The sequence below is a fragment of the Anas acuta genome, chromosome 17 (assembly GCF_963932015.1).
Source record: "Anas acuta chromosome 17, bAnaAcu1.1, whole genome shotgun sequence".
Classification (NCBI taxonomy): Eukaryota; Metazoa; Chordata; class Aves; order Anseriformes; family Anatidae; genus Anas; species Anas acuta.
In genome coordinates, this window is record NC_088995.1 from 12,002,595 (window position 1) to 12,023,758 (window position 21,164).

Below are 21,164 nucleotides of genomic sequence, written 5' to 3' on the forward strand. Positions count from 1 at the left end.
TTACAAGGGCTTCTTGCTTGCTTTCCTTCCCCCTCCTGTCTTTTGAAAGGGACAAAAAAAAAAAAAAAAAAGGCTAGCAAAGCTTTTCCATAGGGAGAGCCAAGGAGCTGATAGTGCGAGAAATGCCACCTTCCTGCATGACAGTCCCTGTAGGGCCCCTCTGCACAGGGAGAGGGGGCAGAAAGGACATCTCCCTTCTGCAAAACACTCTCAGGGCAAGAACATCAGTGTGTGGTCCTGGGCATTGTCCATCTCGCTGGGGCGGGAGGGGGGACAAGCCAAAGGAGTTGAAGACATGGAAAAAGATTGCTAGGGATGGGCCTGCTGGCTCCCAAATTCTGATTGCAGCAGAGACTACCTATATCTGGAATTGGCTGCAAGATAGCTGATTTCACATTAAAATAACCCATGACTATCAGCTTATTTTGTCTGACATGGATCATTTGACATTTCAGTTCATGCTACTAAGCGCACCTTGGAAGTGGGCCTGCTGCAATTTGCCTGCAGCAAGAACAAAGATCTCCAAAGAGCTCTTGAACCTCTGCCAGCTGTGAAGGAGAGCCCACACCTTTCTGCGTGTAAGCACTGATCTCTTCACCTGTGTGGTCTCTCCTGCTGCAGCTTCTCCCAGAACGGGCGCCGCTCCTCCCTTTAAAAGGCAGCTCTCAAGCAGCTGGGATCTTTTCTGCATCCTCACTCTGTGCTTGGATTCTGCATGATGTTTCTTGCTGAGAGTGGACTCGTGGGGCCTTGTCTACAAACAAATACATCCAGTGTGGCTGGGAGCACAGCCAAAGTGCTGTGGGAAAGCAAAGGAGTTTGAACAGCGTGGTAAGAATGCGAAGGGTAATAATAGGATTTCTGGGGCTGTCTGGGCTGTGGGAACTGGGAATGCTTCTGTGCTGGGAGAGGACTGATATTTGTTGTCATCTCCCGAGCCCTGGTTTTCCTAGAAAGGAGTTGAAGCCACCTGGAAGGAGGTCATAGTTCTTTCCAGGAGTGTCTGGGCTGTGCAGATAGGGTTGTAGGGTACACAGCGACCCTGCTTGATAAACACAATGTTATAAGGCCCCAGGATGATGACAGGTCACATACCTGTGTTACCTACCCTGGTAATGCTTCCTGATTAGCCTTAATCCTGTCAGTCTCATCAACCCACTCCATAATCATTAATTTCCAGCTGGTTTCCTATACGCAGTTCAAGAGGAATGATCTGGCAGATTAAGGGAGTGCCTTGTAGGTGGTATAACTTTACCTACCCCTTCAATAATACATCCTATCTGTCCTCCAGGAGGGCAGTGGTGAACCTCCTCTTCCAGTGGCACAGGTTTAGGAAGTTAACCATCTCAGAGCCAGGTCAGAAGGATAAGAAATGGAGCAAACCTCATGAGACTTGAGCCTGTGGATGGAAGGTTGAGGGATGGAAGATGGAGGGTCTGTTTGGGTGCTGATTTGCTTGTTGGCTTTGTGCTGGTGTAGGGAGGTGTAACTTTGCTTCTGCACGCTTGTTGAGATTTTTTTGTATTGATGAATTTTTATTTTTGTGTGCTTTTTTTTGTTGTTGTTGAAAATATTTCCCTGAAATTCTTTGGCTTGATTTCTGAACTACTCCAAAATAAGTTGTTTGGGTTTCAGGTCTGTATGCTTATCTGTCTTGTCCAAAGCTTGACTGCTTGCAAACTGTATGTGGTGAGCTGTGTGTCACTGCAGTTCTCCCTGATCCCTGCTTGCTCCGTTAATCTAGCAAGGTTGTTTTTCTTGAGCTTGGCTTGTTTGTCAAGTGAAGCGTCATACAGTGCCTGGAGCCAGGATGAAACTCTTGAAACTCAATAGTTTGCATGCTGCTGCTTCAGAAAGCTCAATTTACTTGGGATGAGTTATTCCGAAGTAATATTTTTCTTTCCTGTTTATTTTTCCTGACAGATCTTCTGCTCTCCCTGTGCCCTATCACATTAAACCGTTTATGCAGAAAGCCAGCAGTCTGGGTTTGTCCTCATGACTTTACTGGAACCAGTTGCTTATTCCTATCGTAATTCTGCCAGTAAGCACTTCAGTGAAAGAAATGATAAACTACTGGCTGCAGTTGCTACATTTCACTGCAGAGTTATATGTGAAATTGCTTCCTCATTTTAGGTTAATGGTCTGATACATAAATGCTGAAAGCTATCTTTGAGTTTCATCCCGTGAAATGCTGCAGAATCCAAAGTGAGGAGCAAGTCTGTGTACTGCCTCCTTTAAGGAAGGGAGCCACAGGGTCTGCAGTGATATCTGTATCTACAAGGGCTGATGATTGTGGTTTTGCCTCTGAACAAAAAAGCAAATGACACCCAGCTGGGGGACAAAGGCAAATATTTGAACCAACTCCTTTCTGAGGCCTTCTCCTCTTTGTTTCTTCCAGCACAGACATCCATGGACTACAAAGAGAAACATTTCTTCCTCACTTCACCAGTGGTGTTGGAAGCATCCTCCAAATACTAATTTAATTTTTCTTCCACAACACTAGAAATAAATGTAACAAAAGGCTTCCTTCTTTGCAATGTTTTTCATCTAGACTGCCATATCCAAATGTCTCTTCAATCTCTTATCTCTTAATACTTAAACAAAGAATTACTCATGGGACCATCCTTTTTTGATGTGAAGGCAGTCCCTGTAACTCCACCGCATGGAGACCAACTGGGAAAGTAATCTATGCAAATTACATCTACTTTTCTGGTTGAATCACATTCCCTTCACTCATGGTAATGAGTCACTTGGCATAAAGTGGACTGTTACTATGAATGGAGAGCATATCAGGGCTCTGCTTCTCAAGAATTACTTCTACTTGCTGAATCTCATTTAGGCCTGGAACCACAAGGGGTGAGGCTCTGCTGTCAGCCTCTCTGTGCTTCAGTGACTACAGTTAATCAGATTTTCACTGGTATAACAGGGGAAAATTGGTCCCAAACTCTTGTTAACCTTGGACACTGAGGATGATGGCTCACAGGCAGTCATCAAAGCTGTCTCATGCAGTTCCCAAATACTGCCCACATGGTCTTTTTTCTGTAGTAATACTGAGACTAAACCAAGAACTGATCTCAGTGAAGAGGAAGGCAGAGGTTCCATCCCATGTGCGGTGTCTGAAAAAGAAATGACTCTCGATGCAGCCTGCCTGGCTTACGGGGACTAATTCCTGCAGTCAGCTGCCATCTGAAAACTGGTCCTTTTTGTATCTCAGCACTGAAACAGAACAACCTAAATTGAATTACCACTCTGGAAAATCTTATTTTCTTTTCCTTTTTTTTTTCTTTCTTCTTCTTACATACTAATTAACCCAATGACCAGATGGTGAGGTCTGGTTCCTAGACTAAAAGCACAGCCATCAGAAGAGCTAGTATTTCCTGCTCACATCTTTGTAAGCTATAACAAAAGAAACTCCTGTGGGCACGACAAGTTAAATTTCCCCCAACCTTACATACACTTGCATAGCTCTTTCTTCAGTAGACTACCTAATTCTTATTTATTGTAATGGAAACAGATGACTGACACTGAAATATTATGACACCACTGCTTGATAGTAGAATGACATGTTGCAATGTCGCTGTCTTATGAGAATAACTATCCCATATTACATGGGTAGCGAATTGAAACACATCCTTTAAAAAGATGCCTAATCTCATTTTTAAAGCTCTGGGTGATGGCAAGGTCCCTATCTTGTCAAGAAGGTCTTTAATTGTCCTTACTGCTAGGATAGTGCTTTTTCTTTTTTTTTTTTTTTTTTTTTATCTAGTGTCATTGACTTGCTGTGTGACCTTGGATGAGAAGGGATGGATTAGTTGTTTAAAGCTAAATTGATCTTGGAATTTATGTAGTAATATACCCACTCTGGAGAGCATCCAGGGTTGTTTTAAATGGGTGAACCCTGGATGGAGTTCCAGGCTCAGTACTTATTTTGTGTGTGTGCAATGTGGGTATCACTTTATGATATTGCTGGCCTAGGGTATAAATTTTGTTAAGCAGGAGGCCTGGGCATAGTCTGTGCCTCTGAGAATCATCTCAATGTTCTTCGGACAGGATCTTCTGTGAAGCTGTTTTATTTGTGATTGCAATGGCGGGCATCCTGTCGATCAGGAGCACGTTTTAGTAAACATGTCCTAACCTTTTATTCCCTATTACCCAACACCTGATCACCTCCCCTGTTTCCTCATTGCCTGAGTACTACAGGTTCACAGGTTACTCGACGCTCCTCTCTAGCATATGTGTACAAATGTTTCTTTATTTTCAACCCATTAATTTTTCCTTTCTTATGTTTTGAGAACTTGTGATCTTTGTTTTACTGTTCTCACACTGCTCATCCTGTTTTTCTCAAGCTTCTACCTAATTTTGGAACAGTGAGGCCTTCTACTGTCCACCTATCTACTTAGCATTTCTCCTTATTATGACTACACAACTACCTTGGAATACAGAAAAGTAATTCTCTACTGCCAAAACACAACTTTGTTTCTCACAGTGCCTATAACAGTAGGTGAGATATTTGATCAGGTCTGTTGGCAGAGTGGCAATGCTGCTTCCTGACTTTTAGGGGAGCAGTGAAGATGACCCTCTGAATGCTTCTGAAGCTGTGATGCCATGGTATATGATCCCGTAGATACCGAAGAGTAAAAAAGTACCACGGTTATGTTTCCACTGAAACTGTATGTTAGTTAGCACACCCTTAGCATACCCAGTTGTCTCATTTTGCACTGCTTTGCAACAAATTTCACTGCGAATGTTAAGTATAGCCTGAGTGACAGCCCAGGTGAATCATCACACATCTGTCATCAGAGTAGCATTTAACTAATTAGGAGATAAATGACAATGCCATTAAGAACATATTGAGACCAGTGAAAAATGTTCCAGCGATGATAGAAATCACACTCGGTAACAGTCGCTGAAATGGCTGACAGGTCTGCGCCGTTCTGGAGTGTTACTCAACGTGGGGGGAGCCCAGAAGCTTTAAAGCAGCATCTCTCTGCCCTGATCTAGACAAATTACCTTTGTCCCTTGATCCAAACAAACTCTGATCTCTCTGCTGCCATTGAACTCACCTTGTCTGAAACATAATCTGACTACTTTATTCTACCTCTGTACTGGGAATTCACTCTATCATTAGCATTTCAATCTATTTAATTCACTAAGGGTCGCTGAGCAATGTAACCGAATCCATGCTAAGCTACCACTGGCAATTTAGCTGTCATATAGTCTCACCTTCTATTTTTAGTTGCACTCAAATTCCTTGCTTAAGGGGGGGGGGGGGGGGGGGGCACACTGAATTTCTGGATTAGCTTCCCCGGATCCCCCTCTATTGTATCACTGTCAGTTATCTTTTAGTTCGGAGTCCTGTTTACATTGTTCTATTATACTAATTACAGCTTGTCAAAGGTATGGACAGAGCACTCGGGCATTTTGTCCACAGACCAGTAACTCCGGGACTAAGCCCCTGCATTTAGAGCTGCAAGCACTCGGTATTACTGTCGTGATGTAAGTCTTTGTTAAAAACACCTCTTTTAATTGCACAGCTCATACCTCCAAAATCTTGAGATCTAATGGCTTAAGTTAGGCACCGAATTTCATCCTTTGGTTATCTGTGATGTACTCCATAGTGCCAGGTCCTTCTGCTTGGGCAGGCCAGGAATAGCATCGCCTCTGTCTTTCACTCCCTGCCTCCTGCACAGATTCCACTGCATATTGTATTTATTTTCTCATGCCACACCACTCTCCCTAAGCTCTATGTTCTAATGATCTTCTTAGCAAGCACATATGCCGCAGCATATATTTAGTTTTGAACCAGCTTATGGATCTCCTTAGGTGCAATTCAGGGCAGGAAGCAATTTGTTCTTGTTAATGAAGCTGTGTACACGTGCACACTCTGCCGGTGTCAGCTACAGTTTGTTTGCCTGTTGCACCTGCTTGAGCTCTATATTTAAGTCATCTTGAAGTGTAATTCAAAAAATAAGCAGAGAATGGTGAAACACATGTGCAGAGGCCTTTTTGGGGGGAGGAAAGCAGGCAGGTTGGGCATTTATGTTGTAAAATTCATCTCTAAATTTACTGTTATATTCTTTCACTGGTTATTTCACTGGAGATTATAGCCTTTCAGGGTAAATGTAGGAAGGTGGTAGCATGTAACAGAATATTTGAGTAAAAGGTCAGGGATTCAGCTTCACTAACTCTTGCTGATCAGCCCTGTGGCTCTGTGGTCACTTTATGCCTCCCCGTTCACCTTTTTCAGGCTTTAGCTACAAGCTACTATCTGGCCTTCGAGTCCTGAAAGTGTGCGAGGCTGAGAAAGGATACTCTGGGAGGGGTGTGTTACATTCAGAGGTAACTGGTACAAGGCTGCCCTGCTTCTGATTCCTGCTCTACCTGCCACTGTATACATGTTTTCCTGTGCAAGTGCTATGCAAAGGTGAGGAAAGAGCTGTGGCTATTCTCTAGGAGGATCATTGCTGGGGAGGAAAGCAGAACATTGATCAGGAGCATCCGTAATACCCAATTCAGATTGCTGATGAATACATCCTGACTTTGGGCACATACCTCCTGTTAATACTAATGGGAATGTCACACATGAATGCTGGAGAATATTGCCCATTATTTTTGGTCTCAGAGCTCAGAGTTGAGATTCCCGGAGAAAAATGGCCATTTGTTGTGTGTTGCAGGCTGCAATTCATTACATACAGTGCATGGTGGCTGTTATTTACCTTACAGAACTGTAATGTGATAAGGAGTCTATGTAAGCCACTTAATGGTCTGTCTACCTTAAAGAAAATGTGTACCTGATCAGGCTCTGATTTATGCCACTTTCACCCCAGTGCAACTGTATTGGCTTCAGCGGTGCTCTCTCTGATTTATGCTAGTCTTAGTTGGACTTTATGAGTTTATGTACTTTATATAACTCAAGTACGTGAGGAAAATGCAGTCTAATAAAAAAAAATCTGTCTGTGCATTGTGGCTGTATGTTCTTTGCAGAGCCATTAACAGGTACTACAAAAACACCTTCTGCTCCTCTGCAGTGCCTGTATATTCCAGGGGGTTATCCCATGTCTAGAGTTGTAACTTAGTGGGTTTGTACTCCACAGATGTGCTGCCTTCTTGGCACAGTGGGGTGTACAGCTAGGTGGCAGGTATGGTAAACCTTGTAGGATAAGATTTTGGCTGTGGTAATGGGGGCTTGTCATATTTTGCATGGCAGATCAAGTTCCTTGCCCTAAAACATATGAACTCCATGGAGGTGTTATGGCCCTTCAGCCTGAAAACAACTGCCCTCCTTATCTCTGTTGTCTTGCTGCATCAGCACTTGTCTTATGGCTTTGGGCAGGAAAACAGGCTGTTTATGATGTTTACATGCAGCTGGGATGCACAGTCTTAGATGTAGGACTCCTTGTGCTAGCAAATGTATAAACAAACTAGGAAACGGCTCTGTCCCATGAGCCTACGCTCCTGTGAATGAGAGCTTCTCCAATTGCCATGGCAGCCTTTGTCTTGCTGAAAAGGACGTGATCTTTCCTCAAAACTCAGGACCTGGGATGTCAGTCTGGACTCTGGTGCAGATGTTGGATAGATGTCCATTACTGCCATTGGATTCCAGGTCAGCTCCTCTTCTGTGGCACACTGGGTTGCTGATGGTCAGCCTTGATACCTAAGACCACTCTATTTGGTCCTTGTTTCCTTCATCTTGCCTTGCGAACTTTGCCTGCTGTCCTGTTAAGCTCCCAAGCACGTTTTCATCTTATGGATGAGAATTGAGTACACTCAGGTGTCAGCTATGAGTACAGAGGCTGAGTGAAGGTCTTAGGGAGAATGGCAAATCCACTTTAGGGTTTGTCTGTACTGCAAAGGCAGCATGATAAATATGTCCCTGAGTTATATGTCCCTGAGTTATGTGTCTTGGAATTGTAATACTAGTATCCTAGTTTGGAGAGGTTTCTGGGTAGCCTTTACCTATCGGCGTGATGGCAGACTGAGACACTGCCATGTTCTGTTGCAGTATTTCACCAACTGCATTGGCTTTCCATTAAAAAAAAAAAAAAGCTACTGTGGTCTTAAAATGGAAAGTACATCCTTAGCATGGTAAAACAGCAACTTGAAGGCTTGCTCTGCCTGTACTTAGCTGTAATTTATGCTTCTGCTTTTATAAGGGGTCTGTTTGCCCTTGATGCATGTGCGTAAGTCCCATTAACGTTAATAGGAGTTGAATGCAAGCATTAGCTAACGAAGAATTCCCTAAATGCTGCCTTCAGCTCTAAAGCCGAGATGTGGTCCCTGCCTTTGTCACTCATCAGCTCCTTGCAGCCTGGAGCTGCTCCTCCTCCTCTCCGGCCACGTAGCAGCCAAGCAAGGCTTGTCAGCACGGGGCACCACGGGTGTCCTCGCCTTAGGAAGGCTGGTGGGAGATGTCTGAATTCCTTGGAAAAGCGCAGGCTGCCCAGGAATGGCAGAGATTCATCAGAACAGGGAGTTTCTCCTGAGCTGTCACTGTAATGAGCTCCAGCCCCTGGGTGGAGGAAGAAGGGGTGGCAGGAGGCGATGGGGAGAGCAGCAACTTGTTCCAGGCAACAAATCAGTTCCTAACTCCGCTCCAGAGCCATTTGCATAGCTGATGTTGGCCTGGGGTGGGCTGGAAATATAAGGCATTCTGTAGACAGCTGCCCAAGGGAATGCTAATTAGCTGGCAGGCAATTAATAATTAATCAGACTTTTGTTCATTGTGAAGACAGTGTTTTCTTTGGCAGCTCCATAATGTTCAGTTTGCCTCGCTTTTCTCTAGCAGGCTGATATCATCGTGCTGGAACCGGGCTTCGTGGCGACACGCTGCTCCCTGCCCTTGGCATCCCGCGCACCCCGGCCACATGTGCAGCCCAGGCTGTGACCTCGGCGCTTGGCTGGGCTCTGACGGCCCATTTAACAACATTCAGAGGCTGGAAAGGCGAGGGGAATGCTGTGCTATTTATAACCGGCTGGACAGTTAAATAATTCACATGCAGGCACTTGCAGTGGCCCGCGCTGTGCCTTGCACTCAAAAGGGGAGAGGAGCATCGCATTGCCCTTGTTAGACCTGCTTGACCTTATTGAGCATGGGTTCCCAGCCTCCTTAGCACAAAAACACAAGTGCAAACAAGCCTCCAGGAGTGAAATCCCTGCCTCGCTGATGTCAGCGGGACTCCTGGCTCTGACTGCAGCGGAGCCTGGATCACACTTAGCTGCAAGGCACAAGTTGTTCAGTGTTTCCTTTCTGTTTATTGCTGCAGAACCTCTTATGTTTTTTCTTTGTGACAATAAAACTCGCTTATGGTGCAAGTAGGAGCCCAGTATGGGGAGTGTCAAAACTTCTGGCAAAATAGGAATAATTTCAAGAAAGTTCATTAGAGACAGGAAGCTCCGTGTATGGCTGCTACTCTTGATTTGGGGCCTAAGAGGGCAGTTTCACAGGAAAATAATTCATCCCTGTGGTTCAGCCCAATCCTCCCCTGAGCAATCCTGTGGATTGGTTCACATCTCATTTAAAGGCCAGTACTCATCTGCTCCAAATGTTGGGCATTTCCTAATTCTCACTCGTTAAACAGGTGGAGCCAAACCTCTGTTTGTTGAGGAGACGTACATTTCCATGAGCAAGCCTTTTCATTTTCAAGTGGAGCTAAAATGGGAGGATTTACTACCATTGAAAACTGATTTGGGCATAAATATTCTGTCCTGGTCTTGAGATGCCTTTATGATTATTATATTAAAATTTCATGACACCAGTGTAGAGCAGGGAGATACTATTCACATCTGACAGATGGGGAAGTGCTGGAGCAGTCTATAATAATTCACCTGCCTGTGTACCCAGAAAGTCTTAGATACAGGGATTAAATGAATTGAAGACCTTGAACTTCTACAAATAAAATCATTCTTGTGTTCCTATCCTCTGAGTCTGTTTGCAGTCATCAATGGGTAGTGCTTAGTATTTCCAATGGAGACAGGTTTTTTTTGTTTGATTTCAGGCAAATTTGATAAGGGCAGTGAGTTCTACAATTAGGGAAATGTACCACACTGTACAGGCAGGGGAGACCCTGCTAAATCCTTGTCCACTGAAGAAAAGGCACGAACTCTGTCCTCTGGGCATGGAGGGATCCACAGAGGAGCTCAACTTTGAAAGACAAATGTGCAGCAAGCCAGGCTTCACTTATTCTGTTGTTAATAGGACTGCTTGTTTCCTTTGATTCCTATGTGTTAGCTCAGCTGTGTTTTGGGACTGAACAAGATCTTTCCACTAGTTCAATTTCAAACACATGGTAAATGACTCTGTGCCTGGAGCACCCAAGACTCCCGGGTGGTCTCTGCGCAGAGGCTGGGGCCGCTTGCTTCTGAGATCAGGCGAGACGTGGCTCGTTTGCGCTGCCGTAGTTAGCACCCGCTGGATCGTAGCAGAGCTAATTAGTGCAAGGAGGAGGAATCCCTCGGGTGTCCCAAGTCTGAGGTTCTTACCGTGTCTCCACACCCCGAATCATGACATTTGTTAATGGAGGCGTGTGAAGTCTCGCTCAAAGAATGCGGCTTGTGAGGATCCTTGGTGGCTTTAATGAATCATTTGTGGCCTGGGTGACTCAGCCAAATCAGGATGACAGCCAGCAGCTGGTCAGAGGGCTGAAGACTGAGGCTTTGACAGCACGCATTGATATCATGTGCTAAGAGCGCAGCATTTTTCAAAGGCCAGATGTAACCCGTGTAAGGGTTGCATACTTCTGAAAGAGCATTAGTGGAACACCAGGAAGGAAAACAAGTCTGGCATCAGAGATGTGTTTTTCTGGCCAGAAGTGCAGGCAAGTGGGTGGAAAGGCTGGACATCCAATGTTCGTATTTGAAAATAGAGCTGAAAGCACACTTAAAAAATGTGACCCTCTGCTCACCAAATCCCACTTCTTTCTCTACAGCTGCATGATGTCTGCTTTCCCTCCCTTCCACGGTGCTAGAAGATGTTCCTGTGGGAGGTAGATGCCCTACCTGCTTGAGAGTGCATGCAAAATGGCATGCTGCGCTCAGTGCAGTGCAGAGGTTCAATTTTCAGATAGTACAGAATTGGGATGTCTTATCTAATACTGCTGGCAGACTCTCCTGAGAGTCTGCACAGCAAAATTCACCTGCTTAGTATGGTGAATTTAAATCACTAGAGCCACACCGGCAAAACTCTCCTGTGCAGAACCTCATTCTGGACTAAAGTCCTTGAGTAATTATCCTGTAATAAAGTCACTTAAATTTTAGAATAGAGTGTCCATGTGGAGAAGTTATACAGGCACAGCTATATCAGGCTAATTATTTTGTTATAGCTATGTCAGTCAATTTCTCAAGGCCTCAGTCACATGGGAAAGTTGAAATGATGTATTTTTTACAGTCTGCAGCAATTCTTTATTTTTTAATGTCCATTAGTGCTTGACTAATGCTGAATGATAGTGGAAATTCTCCAGGACAAAGACAGCTCTCACAATTTCCTCGTGGTTATCACAGGAATTTGGATCTATCTTATTAAAGCTAACATGTAATGAATTGCTGGTGATTGGGGGTTCATAGCTCAATCGACTGGGAACTACGGAGCTATTGTTTACTAAATTCAACTGAAATAGTTAGAAACCTAGAAATTTATAGAGAACATCCTTATTTATGTGTTAAGAATCCTTAAGATTTTTAGAGTGCATACTAAAACAGATTAAGACACAAAATTCCCTTCTTCCCACTCAGTATTGGAAGAGGTTGATATTTCATCAGAGGACTTCATGACTAAGCTTACCAGTTTCAGGGGTGTCGGAAATAGTCTAGTTCCTGAGCTAGTTGTTGCAAGATATATGCATTATGATTCATTATTAATTGCAGTGGAAATAGTACATTAGGATCAAACTGCACCTGTCAAAGGACAATTGCATATCTGAGATTTCTACAGAGATCTGCCTGAGCTAGTCTAGAGATTAAAGCATAGTAGGAGCTCAGTGACTGGATCCCCTCAGAGCTGTCTGGGGAAATGCTAGATGTAGCAAACAGGTGCCAACTGGATTTGTCGCAGTCATATGTGAATCTAAATTGAAAATGTGCTGGAACAGGGAAGACCAAAGATCTCTGTGCAATGAACACACTGTGGTTCCTGTACACTGCTCTCAGTACACAGCAAGCTTCTTGGGGATCTGAGGCTCGTGTACAAGGAAGCAGACCTGATAAGTGCTTAATTGAAAGTATGACTCAAAATGAAACCTGCCTGTAGTCGTCAAGCCTGCCTTACAGCTAAGTGTTATCTAACTACACGTATAATTTCTCCCTTCTCAGAAAAGGAAATGAGGTTGGTTTTGAGGTAGAGGACTCCAGCATGCAGGACCAAATGGATGTAGCAGCTGGGATGTTCACAAGGACAAGAACACAGTGCAGTCTGCAGGGCATCCATGTACTGCATGCACACCTGGATGGATGGATGGCTCGTTTATCCCGTCACTATTTCCCTGGGCACAGACCATTGGGTAGCAAGGATGCTCCTTTGCTAGCCTCTCCCAGTGCCTCTATGCCTGCAGGAAAGCTGCTCTCAACTCTAGTGCTTTGTGATGTTTTGTGACCCCTACTAGATGCGGTGGGGCAGAACCACCTGGTATAATGTCAGTTTACCTCCATGTGCTCACCTCTTTGGCTGTTTCTCTGATTTAGGTTTATGTACACATGGCTGAAAAAGGAAGGTTTGTGTTGCAATGTATGTGCACAAGAATTTTTTATTTTTTTTTTAAAAAGGCCCTCCTCTTCCAGGCTGCTGTGCGAAGGCTTAATCACGCTTTAGAATAACTGGAGTTATAAGCTGATGGGGCATTTAAAATGTTATCTGGTTCCAAACATCAAGTGTTCCAATTCTGCCTTAAGGGGACATTAGCTGATTGTCAAATCACAATGAGATTCTTATCACTTTATTTTAATAAACAGTTTTCATAAATGTTAACATTTTAATGGATGATTACATTCATATTTAGCTAGCAGATGCATTCATTTTGATTGATGTTATTTCCATGAGTACCAAAGGAATTAAATAATGATTTGTCACTTATGGTAAAGAGCTGCTTTTAAATAAACAACTTTATTTGCGGGGTTTGCTCGGATGGCGATGCAGAAGAGCATCGGGCCATGGTGCAGAGGTGAAGATCAGGGGTCGGGGGCAGCTGGGGGTGGTGCATGGGATGGGGCCGTGCTGTCCCACCTCGCTGCAGCCCCTGCAGTCGCTTTGCCAGCAGGAAGGAGAGACCCCCACCCAGCACCCCGTGTAGGTGGGGAAGGGTGAGGAGCAAGTGGAGCCTCCCCTCCGCCTTTCGGTGGGGTTTATGGCTCTGTGTCACCCTGGAGGGGCTACACGAGGTAGGATGGAGTGGGGGTGACCCGCCGTGGTACCCGGAGCATCCCTCCTGGCACCGCTGACCCCAAGGAGCGTGGAGGGGGGGGGGGTTCGCCCTGCCGTGGGCTGGCTGCCGGGGCCGGCCACCCTGTGCAGTGCTCTGTCCCCCTCTGGTGGCAAACCGGCCGGAGACCGAGGGCTGAGGAGCTGCAGGCAGCCAGCAGGGCCGGGGGGCTGAGGGGGTGCGTGTGGGCCTGCAGCTGGGGAGGGGGCTCTGGTCCCCTGTGCCCCCAGCTCGCCCCCAGCAGTGGTGCTCGGAGTGTGACGGGGCTGGGGGTGTCCCTGCCCCATCCTGCTTCGCCTGCTGGGGACCCCCACCCAGCGCCAGATCCCCCTGCCCTCCGGCTCTGGCTGCCAGCCCGGGGGGAGCAGGTTCAGAGCCTCAGGGAAAACTGAAGGCAGCTGTGGCAGACTCCCTCCCTGCCCAGCCTGCCGGGTTGGGCTGAGCAGCACCTTTGGAAGCTTCCCCCCAGACCTGGAAAGGGCAGGTTTGGGGTTTTGCTCTGCTTTGCAGAGCTGTGTGCAGGCCTGGAGGGGCACCTGGGGGAGCACGGGGGCTGTGGGAGGGCAGGGGCACGGCTGCTGCTCCTGCCTCTGTGTGGGCCGTGGAGCTGATTCGGGAGAAGAAGCCACCAGGAGTTTTGGTTGGGCTGAAGACATCCCGAGACCTGCTGTGAGGTATGTCAGGGCTGCTCGGTTCCCTTCTGCCTGGGACGTCATGTTCTTCTCTATTTCTTGCTGCTTTGCGTGTTTGAAGAGACCTGAAGGAAACCTTTGAGAACTTGCAGACGTTTTGGACCTTGATTGTTTCTCTCTGTCTCAGAGTGAGAAGAGAGGCTGCGTCTTTAAGAGGCACAATTAAGCGAGAATGTTTTTCTCCTTTCCAGAAGCACTTATTAGGTTTGATGGATCAGTTATCTGATCCAGCACGACAGATGGATGCAATGTTTTTGTCTATGACTAAGCCTACAGAGGTTGCATAAATAACTTCATAGTAAATGTTCTGATTCCATTGTGTGTGTATACATGGAGGTGTGTGTGTACTTTTTTTTTTTTGGTACACTGAAAATCTTTCTGAGGATCCTTTGCCACAAAGTCCTTTAAACACCCCCTTCCTTTTTGCGTCTGTGCCCTGACGTCTCTGCACTGACTGCGTGGATTTAGCCTAGCCCTTGCGGTCAGTGAGCTGTCTGAGACTTTCTGAAAGGCAGCTCCAAAAGCCAAACCAATTCCAGATTATTGTCTGCAGAGCCTGGCCTCCAGATCCAGGCGAGCCTTCGGTGCCAGTGGTGACGCTCGCTGTCCCAGCTGGCTGGCTCGCGGTGGGAGGGTGACTCATGGACATGGAAGGCACCTTCCTCTCCCTGCCTGGTGCAGTCTGGCAGCTGGTGTTGGGCTCGCTGGTGTAAATAGCTCTCGTCTACTGCTGGAACTTGTCTGAGGCAAGTGCATTTGAATAGTGTGCTTAAATTCCTGGAGTCAAAATCCAGCTTTACATGCACTGCAAGTATGAGGAGCTATTTGATAAGCCATAGTAACCTCTTTCTGTTTGTGGCTTTTAAATTTTTTTTAAACCTAACTGTGTACATGTTAGTCTCATACTTTTAAGCATTTGGTTCCTGTCACATATTTCTCTACTGTTATACGTGTATTTTGCCCTTTTCTGAGAATACACCATGGCATCTCTGCTGCTTGGTGTTCTTACGCACCGTCGGCAGCAGGTGAACGTGAAGCCAGGTGATTCTGAGAAGTGGTGTGCACAGAGCAGTAGGGCAACAGGAAATTTCCTGGGTCAGCAGAAGTGACCTGGTCTGTTGTTGTCCACTTTAACAAGCAAGGCACCTGCTGAGGCCCCTGCTGAAAGCATCCTACCTTAAAGCATGGCTCATTTCCTACAGATTGCTCTCTCTTTTCATGGGATTGCTGTAGACCTTCAGAATCACCAGAACAAATCTTAATCTACCGGATCTCCTATCTAGTAAGGACAGGTTATAGTAGTTGTATGGAAATCCCATTTCTGCAAAGTACTGAATTTCTTAGGTCGCTAAATATCCGTATTGAGAGGTTCCCAGGCTGGCCCCTGGGAGCAGTTGCTGCCACTGCCTCCTTTTGTAGACACACATCTGTGGTGCTTGGTGGTGAGGCTGCTTTTTACTTTGAACTCATTTATCAAGAAATACCAGTTGAAATAAAGGATTTCTGACTGTTTATAAAACAGTTTTCCTGTGAAACCAGTTTCTATACAAACAGTTTTTACATAGATACTTGTCATGTTCATGTCTAGGGCATCATTAAAGATCTTTACAAGAATCATTAACAAGTCTTGACTGCTCATTTTAAAGGGCTGCGTTTAGCCATGAGGAAAGATGGATTTTAATAGCTAATTGGGCTGTCAATATAGGCTTTATTTTTTTTATTTTTATTTTGTCTGTTTTCAAAAACCACCAGTAATGCTAGATAGGGGAGAAGATCTATTCCAGGTAGGTGTCCTGCTGGCTCCCTATGATTTTCTGTAGACTTGGGTGTGTAATGGACTTTCCTGGATTGGTGACAGACCATCCAAGACCATCAAAATAAATTGTAAACTGAACCCTAAACACTTAAAGGAATTCAAACGTAAGGGGAGAAAAAGAAATTGCAGGCTCAGTAGCAATAAACATGGTGAGGATAAAAAGCTGATGCAAAGTGGACGTTTCGGCAGTGCTTTTCTGGCACACCTTTGAGACTAGCAGGTGCCATTTTGTTTTCACAGAAGAAGTCCAAGATCAAACATTATTAAATAAATCCTGACCTGTACTTCAGCCACAGAAAAATAGTTACATTGTGGGCTCTCCAGAAAGTCCACGTGGCAGATCAATCTATGCCTTGGAGCCACTTCTGGTGGAAGGCTTTAGAAACGCCAGCTGCAGAAGTCCAAGCTATTTCCCGCACACTTCAGGGGGATTAGCTGATGCGTGCTGGTGCAGTGCTTCAGCGGTGAAGAACAATGTTGTCATATTGTTGGCAGAGTTAGCCCTGGACTGGAAAATCGGTTGAACAAGGATGTCCTTGGTTTCTGGCTCTGCTGTTGCCCTTGAACAATGCTTAGTTCTAAGAGAAGGTTGAAAAAGGCCTTGGGCAGCTTGGAGGCACTGAGCTCCAGCCTTCAAAGCCCCTACTCAGCTTCTGTCTTGTGCTTGAGGTCCTTGAGGTGGTGACCCAAAGCAGCACGTGGCTGCGAAGCTTCCTGAGTGCATGTACGAACTGAGCCCCAGCCTACGGGACACGAAAAAGGAGAAACAATTCCAGCCGTGTTACTGAGACTCACCCAGCTCTAGCAGTAATTCAAAGAAAGGTGGCGTGAAAAGAGCTGACCACAGTGTTGTCTCCCAGGAATTGAGTTTTGTACAGACTAGATGGGAAATGGAAGGAGAGAAATTACGCGGCGATAAGGAACTAATTCAGTCTTGGAAAGTGGTTGTATGCCTCCAGAGGATTTATATGTGGGGTGAGCCAGGAGAAAGGAAAATGAGATGTTTGGAGGGTTGCAGTTGTCACGGTACTAACAGCAGTAGAAGACTTAAAGCAGACATTAGAGATGTTCACAGAAAAAAATCAGTGTGAAGACCGGCCCAGCTGACTCAAGCCAGGTCCCTTCCACCTCCTATCATCTGTGATTAACTTAAACTTTAGCTCTGTAGTTTGTCTCGGCTGTTCATGACATATTTCATGCTGGGAACTCCTCAACTCCTGGTGGCCAGAGGTTAACTCAGATGAGAGCTGGCTTCCACTGAAAAGTGCCTACTTTCTCAAGACTAGGTTTGTGCTTTTAACAGATGTCTAATTCTCTTTTCCCTCTAGGCCAGGGAGGTTAATTGGAGGAAAGTGACTGTACATCGGGCCCAAGAGCCTCCTACAGAGATACTTGGCACAAATAAATCAGCCTATTTTTGATGAATAACAAGGCCCCAAAGGCTCTAGTTCTTGCTGCCTGCACAAATTGCAGGTATAAATTTCACAGCTGATCACAGGGACTCCAGAATTCAATTAACTCTCTGCTCATTTAAAAAAAAATGCTGCCTGCCTATTTAATTATGAGTGTCACTGATACTACACATGCTGTTCAGGAAAACTCCAATTAATAAAGCATTGCATCATTAATATGAGTGACAGCATGAAGCCTGTGACTCTCTCAGGAGCCTGTCTTGACCCTCTGCAGTAACAGACTTGGGTTTACTGGAAAGAGGCATCCTTTTCTTCAGCCTTAGGTGGAGCTGAGGGAGCTCTGGGGTTGTCTCCCAGCTTACCAGGCTGTACTGGGGGCACTGCTGTGGATGCTGGTCGGGGTGTAACGTAGTGCTGCTGACTGACTTAGACTGCCTGATACGTGGGCAGCCTTCTGGGGTCCCTGATTTTGGGGATGGGGGCTGTACAGAGACGCTCTGGGCAGAAATCAGCAGGGATTAAGTTGGAGAAGACATGGCTACAACAACACAGCAGTGTTCTCCTAGCACTGCCTCCACCACATTAAAGCGCCTTTCACTGCCAGGAAGGGTGTTAACCAAAGCTGTACAAATAACCATGTCTGAGTAGAACGTTTCATTTTTGAGTGTTCTTGATTTTAAATTTAGCTCAGACTCAAAGAGCTATCAATAAACAGACATGTTTCATTTTGACTTTCTAAGGCGTCTCTTGTTTTAAGCCCCAGTAGATCTGACCTGCTCGTTCTCTGCCTCTGTCTGTGCTGGTCCTTCTGCTCTCTGGATTTCACACCTGGACAGTCAGGTAACTGGAGTGGTTTCCAATTTTTGCTGCTGCATCTTCCCACCTCAGGAGGGTGTCTGTGCCAAAGGGCTCTTACAACATCCAGAAAATCAGCATGATAAAAAAAGGCATTGGCCTTTCTCCCCAGACTGTTCCTCCTTCCTTAGCCGCTATCTGTAACCCACCAAGATTACAGTCTAGCATTTTCTTTACTCTTTCTGTTTCTCCCTAGCAGCTCTGTTCCTGACTACAGCAGTCTTCTTTCCAGTAGTGGCAAAAACAATCTTGCTGCTCTCACCAGAGGCAGACGTCACCCCAGGTTTGATGTCATGGTTCTGTTGTTGCTCCAGCTCCCCGCATCTCCCTGAGATGTCCACCCTCATCATCAGTGCATTCACCAAATGCATTCCCAGATGTTTTTGCAAAAAGTTGCTGGTTTCTTTCGTCACTTTACCTTTCTCCAGTCCTCTACCATAAGCTGCTTCCCTTCTCGCCTACATCCTGCTCTTCTCTTGTTGGCCAGAGATGCATCTTCCACTGCCCGTGTGCCATGCTTAAGTGAGACATCTTCACATGGTGCTTCCAGGAACAGGCTTATCCAGTAAATGGCAGCAGGACCACCTCTCTTGTCCACAGTGTTATCTTAAAACCAAAACCAGGAGAGGAGCTCTCCCACTCTCCTGTGTGCCTCTATTTCTGGTCCCTCTCTTGCAGCTACTTGAGTGCTGGAACAGGGAGTGGGTGTTTTGTTCAAGTGTATTTTTGCTTGGAGAATGGCTGCACAAGCCCTAGAGCTGTTCCAGGGGATGTAGCGAGGCCAGCATCTCTGATGGTAGCAAGAGGTCGGATTTAAACTGATCTTTAGGCTGATGCCATCTGCAAATAAGTGGCTGGTATCCAAGGACTGCTTCTTTCAGGCTACCTGCTTTCATTTCATACTTACTTTTCCTGCCTCCATTGGTTTATCTTCAACTGAAATAACCTGTGCCCTGGACCAGGAGCTGCCCATCTGTCTGCTGTTTGCACAGCCTTAGGCTTAACAGGACTCTTACCTACAGCACGTGTCCTTAGGGCAGTGCTACAGCACAGCGGTTGGGTTAAACATGGTTTGCCCTACCTTCCCTGTTTGCCCTACCTTCCCTGCACGCTGTGAGCTTGTGTTGTCGCTTGTGCTGCCACCTGACTGTCACCGAACTCCCCTGGGAGGTGGTGAGAAAGCCGTGTCAAGCAGCTGTAACCCACGTGAACCAGAGGGAGGGTGGCTGCTGCTGCAGCCCGTGTGTGGGGCCGCCTGGTCCCCTTGCTCCAGCCGTGCAAGCTCAGGAGGCCGCTGATTCCTCCCTCACTTCCTCACCCAGGTCCTGGTGCTGTAACACAGCACTTGTCTTGAAGAGACTGGCTGCCCTGGTGGAGACAAGGGGGTGGGATGCTTCCGAGAAAAGCTGACACTTTTCTCTTCGCCTCCTGTTGTGGTCTTCACACAACTTGCTTGCTCTCTGTTAGCTTTCATCTGCAAAATAAGGATAGAGCAAGCTCTGAGAAGGTGTGAACTTCTAAATGAGTGTGAATGGTGTGTACAGCAGTTGCCAGTGATTAGAAGTGGGTCCAAGTCCTTGTTTTGGCAGCACTGAGAAGTGTAGGCTGTCCCATGGGAGGGTAGCAGGCTGTTTCTGGCTATGACAAGTCTAGTACCTGCTCAAACTGTTCTGCAGAGTTTTGATCATTACAAAATGACATTTTGCAATAAAAAAGCATGCTGTTAGTCTTCCTGACCAGCTGTAGCTATGCATGTAGGCTGTTGCTGTTACGTTCCTTATCAGACTACAAGGCAGAAGCACTGACCTTCCTGCCGTCTGTCATCTTCTGCCTACCTGTGGGAGCCAGGGACAAGGAAAGCAGCTCACAGCCTTTCCCCTGTGCCCCTGGAACAGCAATGACTTCACTGGTGGAGCCGTGCTGTTTGTGCAGCCTTCCCACACATCCGTCTCTGTGAGAGCATCACTCATCTGCAGTGAAATTCCTTGTGATGCTGGAGGAAACGTGAATGTGACAGTGCAGCTCGATGATATGCAGATAGCAGCTCCCAGTGAAAGGCTGAAATGCTCCAGCAATTCCTGCCTGCAGCTTCCCTGGCTTTGAAGCTGGACTCTCACAAGCCAGGTCGTACTCTTCATCAGGCTGGGAGGAGGAGGCACGTACCGCATGCGTGTGGGGGCCTTTCCCCTTGGTTTGATGCCATTTCTCACCCCAGAGATAAGCTGGCTGCCCGTGTGTGCCTATAAATTGAACTTTCTGTGGAGTGCTATTGACCAAGCTCCTCCAGAGCAGCTCCACGGTGCCTGCACTTATGGATAGAGCTGATAAGGGCTGTGTTATAACAGACTGCACTTGGGCAAGCCCTGGAGGCCTGGGATTCTGGGTCAGTTTGGATTGGCATCTAATTCAGAGGCTTGTCTGAACCTGGGGATGGGAATCAAAAGCATGTGAGCACTGGATTTTGCAGGAGGCTCCTGAAACTTGTGCTCCTGTGCTGAGGCTGCTTTGAAGGTATTCACTGTGCTTCTCTCCCAGCCTGAGGTCAGAAGGGAAAGAAGGGCAAAACCAAAAAAGTGACTGAGAGGGTGCGTGGCCGGAGCCTGACCTTTGTGTTCCCTCCGTATCTGCACACTCAGGGTGTGAGTGTAGTTCCTCTACACGTCTGCTTATTCTAATCAGCATCAGCATTTAGATGAAACAACTGACCTGAATGCTTACCCAAACTGCAAAGATTTGGGGCTTGGATTTTGATGAAGTGTGTTTCAGTTCCCTTTAATGTTTCCACAGCTCTGCAATATCTGGCTGCAGCTGGGATCAATAACAAAGGTGCCAAAATAAAGCAGGAGTGGCTCTTTTTGGGCTTTTCCAAGCCTGACACAAAGAAAATAAGAAAGCAAGATGGCCTGCAGTTAAGCAGAGAGTTTTCTTACCTCATGGTGCAACAATCTGCCTCAGATGAGTCCAGCAGTTAAAATAGCACAGA

General features: G+C 46.2%; 1 protein-coding gene across 2 annotated transcripts in view; it reads left to right on the plus strand.

The window, feature by feature from the left end:
• The first annotated feature begins 678 nt into the window (after positions 1-678).
• GALNT9 (polypeptide N-acetylgalactosaminyltransferase 9) overlaps positions 679-21,164 on the plus strand; it is a 428,403-nt gene continuing 407,917 nt past the window's right edge. For both annotated transcript variants that reach the window (XM_068653695.1, XM_068653698.1), the window contains exon 1: positions 679-831. The gene's annotated coding sequence lies outside the window, so the exon portion shown is untranslated. The remainder of the gene's footprint in view (positions 832-21,164) is intronic.